This window comes from Podarcis pityusensis, assembly GCF_964106645.2.
Source record: "Podarcis pityusensis genome assembly, chromosome: 3".
Taxonomy (NCBI): Eukaryota; Metazoa; Chordata; class Lepidosauria; order Squamata; family Lacertidae; genus Podarcis; species Podarcis pityusensis.
Window position 1 is genome coordinate 18,017,192 of NC_138026.1, and position 10,130 is coordinate 18,027,321.

The window sequence follows — 10,130 nt, forward strand, 5'->3', positions numbered from 1 at the left end:
AAACAAAATCAGCTAGCGCACCAATCTCAGGTGTATGGTAGCCAGGATCACCCAGGGCCATAGCATGGGGCAGCATGGGGGCCAGAGCCCTGGGCACAAAAAATGGGGGGGGGGGAGCCAGGTGCCCCCATGCAGGGATCCCCATCCTGCCTTGCTTGCTGCCAGGGGTCTCTGAACCCCAGAGCCTGGCCTGGCTTTGCCCCTGTGTCCCCAGCCCCCTCACTGAATGGCTGCCTGCAGTGTCGGGGAGATTTGCCCTCCAACAGCTTGGCGCCAGTGTTGAGCTCCATGAACACTCAACACTATGTGCAGCTGGCAACATTGATGGCAAAGGCGGACATAGTGAGTTCTGTTTTCCCCTGCCCAGTATGCACACAAACCCTGGGCAGTAAAAAAGGCTGCAATGCCCTGGTGCCACCAGCTTCTTGCGCTTCCGTTAAAGCCCTGGGGGGAAAGGTGATGGCGTTTCCAGACCATGAAGTGCAGGCAGCCAGTGAAGCAGAAGAGCACTGGAGAAATATTAATGGGGGGGGGGAGGTGAAGGCACCACCTCACAATGATTGGCTGCTGTCCCATCTTCATATTTAGCTGAATGTGGCTTTAGTGCTGTAAATGATTTGCTACTGAAGAAAATAAATCAACTGGATATCACTAAACGAGGAGACTTGAGACTGAAGCTGACTAAACTGGTGCCTAATACAAAATCTCTCTGCAGCAGGCATGAAGCACAAGGATCTACTTTAGTCTACTTATCTTGAGGTGAGCTCGAATTATATTCTGAATTTGTTAGGTAGGTACCTTTATTTTATTATATAGCAATTAAAATGACCAAAGTAGGAATATTTGCATCCCAAAAGGAAGTCAGAACCGGTTGAGATATAAGCCTGCAAAAAAGGCGTTATCACTAACAAACCTTTTGACCCCCGTGCTCTCAGCTTTTTCCCCACGTACAGCTAAAAACATACCTGTTTATCTGAGCCTTTAGAAAGAGGTGGCCGGGGCCACTGTTATATTACTTCTGCTTACTGGAATGTACCGGTTTTGTTGTTTTATTGCAGATTTAATACGAGTGTTATAAACGTTTTATTCTGTTATTATGCTGGAATTCTATGCGTGTCGCCCTGGGCTCCTTGGGTAAGGGCGGGGGGGAAATGCAACATACCAATGAATACATATATTAAATGTTTTGCAGCCTCGTTCAGCTGCACCACGCAAGGCAGCAGTTGTGTCTCTCAGCATCCTTGCAGGTACGTTTGTGGTGTCTCATCCTCGCTCTATAAACATGTGGGTATCCTAAGTGACCTATTGAGTCGCTTTGCACAGTCCATTCGGCCACGCTGAGAACGGAACGTGTTGAAAATCTGCTCTTTCTACAGGATTTCACTCCAGGGACTTCTTTTTTTAAAAAAAAATACTTCAAATCAGAAAAATCAAAGCTTTAACAAACGAAAATAAAATGCTAGGGATATGACCCCCACCGTGGCCTGAAACCAAAGCAAATGTTTGCAGGAACTCCTGAGAAATGAAACTGCTGAGCTCACAACATTTTAATTATAACATTCAATTTTTTTATTTTTTTTTTTGGGAAGGTTCATAAAAGGGGTAGAAGTTGTGGAAGTGAACACACACAAAGGCTTTGCCTTAGGAAAGCTGACTGAGAAAGGAATGCCGAATGCCCCCGAGGAATTTGGACTAGAATTCTACAACGTAAAAGAAATCTACTTGCGGGGTTGGGGGGGCGGAGCGGGAGCTACTTAAAAGCCAGATGGAGAGATCATAACTGAAATTCATTCTGGTTAAATATAAACAAGCCGGGGGGGGGGGGAGTTGGGGGGCGGCAGCAGAGGCTGGTGTGGTCACACAGGGATGTAAAAGCCTCATATATAGTGTATGCAATAAGCCGAAAAGAGAGCTTTTAAAATATAACTAGGACTGGGAATTGCAATTTTTTAAAAAAATAAGCAGTAGCTAGTTAAAATGAGTAATTAGAGGGGCAAAGGGAAGTAATGAACATTAAACGTCAGCTGACCGTAGAATGGCGACAGAGATATATAGAGAAAACCAGCTACTTAAAATGAATGTTTATTAGAATGATGGAGTTGGGAAAATAGCTCAAATCTAGTTATCGCGAATACCAAGGGAGATATTCCTGCTCCATCCCGCTCCAATATAAGGATCTGGCCCATTTGATTGTTCCCTTATAAATAGCTATTTTCAGAGCTCAAGGATGTTTCCTTACTTAAAAAAAAATGAAGGCAACCACCAAGATGATGATAAGCAAAAAATAATTATTCTGTTGTCACACTCTTTCGACTTTCCCTGAATGATGAGAAGATGAGAGAGAAAACACTTTAGGGTTTAGTTACCTTTAGATGGTGGCATTTCATGATTCTAAATGAATATTGTACCAATGTTTTTATGTGTTTGATTTCAGTTCCACCTTAGAGTCTTAAGGGAAATTGCGTGCAAAATTCATAAAATGTGCATTGAATATACAGTGGTGCCTCGCAAGACGAAATTAATCCGTTCCGCGAGTCTCTTCGTCTTGCGGTTTTTTCGTCTTGCGAAGCACGGCTATTAGCGGCTTAGCGGCTTAGCGGCTTAGCGGCTATTAGCAGCTTAGCGGCTTAGCGGCTATTAACGGCTTAGCGGCTTAGCGGCTTTAAGAAAAAGGAAACAAACTCGCAAGAACTCGCAAGACGTTTCGTCTTGCGAAGCAAGCCCATAGGGAAATTCGTCTTGCGGAATGACTCAAAAAACGGAAAACTCTTTCGTCTAGCGAGTTTTTCGTCTTGCGAGGCATTCGTCTTGCGGAGCACCACTGTATAAAACTTCCATTGAGACTGCTGAGATGTCATCAACAGCCATCAACCATAGCAGGGCCTGCTACCTTGACCTGCACAATTACAGGAGTCCTGCGAGTCCAATTTATCCAGTTTATTAGATTATCCCCATATTGTGTAAATTCGAATTTACAGGGGCATAGCATCAAGGCTGGTGTTGTTCGCGGGTCACGTCATATGGACTATGCAGATTTAATGGGAATGCAAACAGCTGCAAACACGCAGTAAAGACCTGTGTGGAGAATCCCAAAGTCACTTGGGAGCTAGTGGTGGGTGGAGCTAGTGGTGGGTGGAGCCATAACCCAAGGTGGGTGGAGTCTGCAGCACTGTAGAAAGGTAAAAGGTAAAGGACTGCTGGATGGTTAAGTCGAGTCAAAGGCGACTATGGGGTTGCGGCACACATCTCGCTTTCAGGCAGAGGGAGCTGGCGTTTGTCCACAGACAACTTTCCAGATCATGTGTCCAGCATGACTAAACCGCTTCTGGTGCAACGGGACACTGTGATGGAAACTAGAGCGCACAGAAACACCATTTACCTTCCTGCCACAGTGATACCTATTGATCTACTTGCACTGGTGTGCTTTTGAACTGCTAGGTTGGCAGGAGCTGCGACAGAGCAACGGGAGCTCACCGCATTGCAGGGATTCGAACCGCCGACCTCCTGATCAGCAAGCCTAAGAGGCTCAGTGGTTTAGGGTGTGAGTGGTGATCCTGAAAGAGAAAGAAAGAGATCCTAAGAGCACGGCAGAGAGTAGAAGTTAGAAAGAGAGAGGGGGGAGGGGGAGAGAGAGAGAGAAAGGAAGGGAGGGTATTCTACTCTAAATCTTTCCCTACTCTTCCCATTTCTATCTCCATGCGCACATCCCAACACATCAGCTGGGTAGCTCTGTTGGTTAGAGCATGGTGCTGATAAGATTGCAGGTTCAATCCCAGCTGCATATCCCTGCATTGCAGGGGGTTGGACTGGATGACCTCCAGGGTCCCTTCTACCTCTATGATTCTATGAACACACACCTCCTTCCCTGCCAAGTATTCCTTTTTTAAGGGACAAAGGAGGAGTGTTTGAGAGAAGCAACAGAGGGTCATCCTTTGCTCTCTGGGAAGCAGCTTCTGAGGTGCCATTTCATTTCCTTTGACGTCCTTTTCTTCCTCAGCTCTGCCCCAGTATTTTCCTTATCATCCCCCCCCCCAAGAGTGACACATGTCCATCACATTCCCATCACTCCCAGGGGGACCAGTTATATTTGCACCCAAAGCACATGCAGGGAAGGAGCCCCATGCACGAGATGTGGGTGGCCGAATAACCTACAGTGGTACCTCGGGTTAAGTACTTAATTTGTTCTGGAGGTCTGTTCTTAACCTGAAACTGTTCTTAACCTGAAGCACCACTTTAGCTAATGGTGCCTCATGCTGCCGCTGCACCGGTGGAGCACGATTTCTGTTCTCATCCTAAAGCAAAGTTCTTAACCTGAGGTAATATTTCTGGGTTAGTGACGTCTGTAACCTGAAGCGTATGTAACCTGAAGCGTCTGTAACCCGAGGTACCACTGTATGTTTAAAAGTTTAAATATCTATATTAGGGGTACAGAGGCAGTTCTGCAGCCCTCAGACTGGTTCATAAAGGGATCTGCAGGACGGTGAATTCTGAAGCGGAATCGTGACTCTATCCAGGTCAGGATTCAGGAACGAATCCTGTTAGTGAGGAGAGAGTTTACTGGCCTCTCCAGCAAAAAGAGCTGGGAAAGAATCTATACAGGCATTTTGTTGTTTAGTCGTTTAGTCGTGTCCGACTCTTCATGACCCCATGGACCAGAGCACGCCAGGCACTCCTGTCTTCCGCTGCTTCCCGCAGTTTGGTCAAACTCATGTTGGTAGCTTTGAGAACACTGGCCAACCATCTCGTCCTCTGTCGTGCCCTTCTCCTTGTGCCCTCCATCTTTCCCAACATCAGGGTCTTTTCCAGGGAGTCTTCTCTTCTCATGAGGACCTCCCTATTTTAAATGTTCCCTAAGACTGTCAGGGAGCATTATCAGCACAAAATGCAGAGGCTGATGAGAAAGTCTACTTACATCTCCATCCACTTTCTCTCTCACTCGCTGAATGATCAAACCAAAGGAGATTGCTATGCCTCTAGAGCCCTAGTGACCAAGGAGCCAGCAGAGGGAGGTGTCACAACGAAGGGCGTGTCACAAGGACCTCCACAACCTAGCAACCACCAGCACTCAACTGACACTACTCTCAACTGACACTGCTAAGTTTCCTTATATGGATTTTAATCCATGTCCAGCTTTTTACAAGTATGTAAAATGAAATTTATCCTTTTATATTCAAGCTTCTGTTGTTCCTGCACCTACTTAGCATTAGCTATCTAATCTACCTCTCTGCCTCTTTGGTTCTATATTGTTGAACAGTGGAGAACCAAAAATCACCCCTTGCATGTTTATTCATTTTATTCCTCTCCTTCACTAGCTGGTCCCAGGGCAAGTTACAGCCATCTAAAACTGTTGTTGTTGTTGTTGTTAATTAAATATGTATACTGCCCTATACCCACAAGTTTCAGGGTAGTTCACAGGATAAGATCACATTATAAAAATACATAATACATAATAAAAACAAAAACATCCCAATAAACCCACCCCCAACACAAAAGTGCATTGGGTGTCAACAGGTCCTCTGTCGTCCCCTTCTCCTTGTGCCCTCAATCTTTCGCAACATCAGGGTCTTTTCCAGTGAGTCTTCTCTTCTCATGAGGTGGCCAAAGTATTGGAGCCTCAGCTTCAGGATCTGTCCTTCCAGTGAGCACTCAGGGTTGATTTCCTTAAGAATGGAGAGGTTTGAACTTCTTGCAGTCCATGGGACTCTCAAGAGTCTCCTCCAGCACCATAATTCAAGAGCATCAATTCTTTGGCGATCAGCCTTCTTTATGGTCCAGCTCTCACTTCCACACATCACTACTGAGAAAACCATAGCTTTAACTATAAGGACCTTTGCTGGCAAGGTGATGTCTCTGCTTTTTAAGATGCTGTCTAGGTTTGTCATCGCTTTTCTCCCAAGAAGCAGGCGTCTTTTAATTTCGTGACTGCCGTCACCATCTGCAGTGATCATATCTGCAGTATTTGCTTGGTGACAAAGAACGGCGTTAACATTAAAATGCAACATTTTTTTTCAGATATTTAGAACACAAAATCAACAACTGATAAAATAATTAAATGCAGTGTGAAAAAGTGTCCACAGCATCATAATAAAATACCCTCAACACTAAAAAAAAAATCATTTCTTAGCTGCTGTAGTTAAGAAATGAGTCCACAGGTTGCCCACTTGTGAAGGGGAGGCAAGGAAGACGCAAGCATTCTATAAATAGAGACTCAACTACAAAGTTCCTGATAGCACAAATTCTCAAACAACTGAGTTCCCCCACTACAATATCCAGCAGAATAAAATTCTATTTGTAAAACCAACCTTTTCAACCTGCAAGCCTTGTCCTGTTACGTTCTGGAATTGCGGTTGTATGAGAAACTTTTTAAGAAGTTTTTAAAGGTGCTTCACACAATTATTATTTTTAACGGACATTTAAAAAGATTGCTTAAAACAGTCATTAATCAGGGCTATGGCTAAAACATCTCAGAAATGGAATATCACTTAACAAGCCAGCAATTAGCAGATTAACAGTTCTGTTGCTTTTGAATGTTTTCCCATTCTATGACCTAAGAAAATACCAAGGCGCTCTCAGAAAAACACTCTGCTGCTCAAGAAAGAGGATTGTGGACTTTCACAGCAAAATCAAGCTCTGCTAGAAGTCACAGTGCATTTAGCAGCACGGATCTAAAATGCATTTGATGTTCTGTCCCTATCAATTTGGAAGGAATGCTATGGCAAGGGTTCCCTATCGATGGAGACAGCAGATGAGAAGGCACGAGGCTGGAAAAGCTCCAGTGTTTAAGCACAGTATATAGTACTTAAGCAACTGGTACCTGGATACAGCAGAACAAAGGAAATACGATGTCAATCTTATGCAAACCTTTCCCCCCACTTTGGTATAACACAAGAGTGAAACCGGTGGAATGTACAGGTGCCATTGTTCAACCAGCTCCAAAACACTTCAAGACCTCGATATTTTCATTCTGTTTAATTCATTGGTGTGTTTTCCCCCCCTTAACTACCACTGAAAATGAGAGGGGAAGTGTGATCAGCCATAATAAAAAGTTGGGCAAGAATGGTCAAAGGTCAAATGCAATATATTGGTCACTTGTCTCCTTCAATCACAATCAGCAGTGCTTCTTCTCAGCCCAAATTCTTCCCATCATTGGAAGGAGAACACGAGGATATTGAAATAATAATGAAAAAAGCTGTACAGCTATTGTCTTCAGCCTTTCCAATGTAAATGGAAATTGTCCGTAAAATTGTTTTCTTCTTTTATCCAAAAAGCTGACTTGATGGTCTAGGCATCATGTCTGAATATCTTTTATAGCTGTAATGTAACCTCACAAAAACGAGGTTTCCTAGAATTCATTCTCTGCAAAACATTGCATTAATAAGTGGGTTTTTTTTAAGTTCTACTTTTAAGAATGTTTTTTTTTTTATGTTCACTTTTCAAATCCAAATATGCAACCTCAAAATCCTGAATGTAAATTAACTGGATACAGCCAGCACACAAAAAAAGAAAGGTAAAGGAAAAGTCTACTTTAGTTGATGAACTTATTTTGGTTATGAGAAATGTAGCCAGAAAAAACTAACAAGAGGAAATTAGCTTAGAGTTCTTCCATCTTGGTAATTTTCAGGTGAGAACGTTTGCTCAGCCAAAGTCTACTTTGCTCAAAGCGAATGAAGATACTGTGAAGTGGGAGGCTCAGGGTTTTGTTTTGATCATGAATCAAATCTTTGCCTTCTTTCTTGCTAGAAATTCCCCATGAGTTTGAGTCCAAAGGACAGCAGTCCTAGACTGTGTAAACACTAGACCAGGGGTCAGCAACCTTTTTCAGCCGTGGGCCAGTCCACCGTCCCTCAGAACATGTGGTGGGCTGGACTATATTTTGAAGAAAAAAATGAATGAATTCCTATAACCCACAAATAACCCAGAGATGCATTTTAAATAAAAGCACACATTCTACTCATATAAAAACACCAGGCAGGCCCCACAAATAACCCAGAGATGCATTTTAAATAAAAGGACACATTCTACTCATGTAAAAACATGCTGATTCCTGGACCATCCATGGGCCAGATTGAGAAGGCAATTGGGCCGCATCCGGCCCACGGGCCTTAGGCTGCCTACCCCTGCACTAGACCTTTAAAGCGCATTCTTTCCCTCAAAGAATTCTGGGCACTGTAGTTTGCTAAGTTGCTGTGAATTGTAACTCTGTGAGGGGTAAGCTATAGTGCCCAGAATTCTTTGAGGGAAAGGAAGAAACCCATTTTCAAAAGTTTCTCATACAATTCCAGCATTTCTAACAAAGAATGTGTTTGGAACATAACAGGACAAGCCCTGCAGGTCTTTAGAGTGAGAAGTTCATTCTGTTGGATAATTGTAGTCAAGGAACTCAATTGTTTTTGAATTTGTGCTATGCTTTGTTTAAATACTGAAGACCAAGCAAGCTTCTTTCTTTTGTCTGTATTCCATGAGAAACTCAAATGGATAAAAAATTCTGTGGTCTTTTATTTTTATTTTTAAAAAAATACGGTTCACACACAAACAAATATACATTCCAGCTTGTTCACATGAATAGTTATTTATAAAATGTCAATTGGCATATACAGATTAGAAAACTAATCATGAAAGGCTTTCCTGAGACGGGGGCTTTCAAGGTGCCCTTGAAAGCACAATTGGAGAGAGAGGCCACGCCAAACTTCTCCGGTGGTGGGATTCCATAGCCATGGTGCCACTGCAGAAAAGACCCTGTCCGTGGTGCTTGGGTAATAGGTCTGGTTTGAAGAGAAAGCAGAAAACAGAGCCTTAGTGGAGCAATGCTGACTTTTGACACTAGATGCCACTGTTTGTTGTTCATGTTTGTGTTATGCTCTGTAATGCTGTGTCTCAGCCAGAAGCTCCTTGTTTTGCCATTGAGAGAGGTGAAGCTGGACCTGCAACATAACATTGCCATGTGACATTCTTCTCTTGTTCAGAGTCTTAATCAGCTAGCCATGCCTTGAAAGATACTCTAGTCCATCCATCCCCTCTAGCTTTCCAGTCGTCCTCCTACCCAAAAGAAACCCTGCAAACATTCCCTGACCACTGTGCATGCCTAATCCACAGACCTCACATTGGATTTTGGGGTCCGCTCCCTTTATATTAGGGACGCGGGTGGCGCTGTGGGTTAAACCACAGAGCCTAGGACTTGCCGATCAGAATGTTGGTGGTTCGAATCCCCACGACGGGGTGAGGGGTCCCTTTACCTTTACCTTTCCCTTTATATTATATTTTGGAGTTTCCCTGGCCCTGCTGATAACCTCTCTCTTGTCCACAGATGGTGCTGTTTTGGCCACATAAGAATCCACAATATCAGCATAAATGATACTTTGATGCTTGAAACTTAAAAAAATAAAAACAGGATTCTGAATCTACTTCTCCCACAATCCAGGCAACCAATCACTGAAAGATAACCAAACACATCGACAGAATGTACTCACCCTGTCACTACTGCCTGAAAGTTACAACTAGGAAGGGCCAAATGAGATTTCAGTGGCAGATTGGAACATGGGAACACTGATAAACAGCAGCGCTGGCTGCATTTTGCGGTGGAGAGGCAGGGGTCAGAAGAAGGTGCTTAAACTTTTCAGATACATGCCCGCCTGTCAGTCATTGAGCTCAGCCTTAAAATGAGGATCACAAAGGAGGTCTGGATTACAATCTGCATAGAACCATAACCATAACCAGGCAGAAGGCCTTCCCTCTGTTTAGGGAAGTTTTAATGACTGATGCTTTAATGTATTTTTAATCGTTTGTTGGAAGCCGCCCAGAGTGGCTGGGGAAACCCAGCCAGATGGGAAAGGTATAAATAATAAAGTAGTAGTAGTAGTAGTAGTAGTAGTGGCGCCCACCCTGTAGAACACCCTCCCATCAAATGTCAAGGAAATAAACAACTATCTGACATCTGAAGGCAGCCCTGTTTAGGGAAGTTTTTAGTGTTTGATGTTTCATTGTGTTTTTAATATTCTGTTGGGAGCTGCCTAGAGTGGCTGGGGAAACCCAGCCAGATGGGCAGTGTATAAATATGTTGTTGTTGTTGTTGTTGTTGTTGTTGTTGTTGTATTAGCTGTGATTTCTGCATTGCAGAGGTTAGACTAGATGCA

At 43.6% G+C, this 10,130-nt stretch overlaps 2 long non-coding RNA genes across 2 annotated transcripts; one reads left to right on the forward strand and one right to left on the reverse strand.

Moving 5' to 3' along the window:
• The first annotated feature begins 577 nt into the window (after positions 1-577).
• LOC308473711 lies at positions 578-9,784 on the forward strand. The gene is made up of 3 exons (XR_013984229.1): positions 578-759; positions 1,193-1,247; positions 9,305-9,784. It is a non-coding gene; the product is annotated as an uncharacterized lncRNA (long non-coding RNA).
• LOC308473766 lies at positions 1,857-5,226 on the reverse strand. Its single transcript, XR_013984298.1, has 3 exons — positions 4,913-5,226; positions 3,475-3,554; positions 1,857-2,319 (listed from the first exon to the last, which is right to left on the reverse strand). It is a non-coding gene; the product is annotated as an uncharacterized lncRNA (long non-coding RNA).
• Positions 9,785-10,130: the final 346 nt, after the last annotated feature.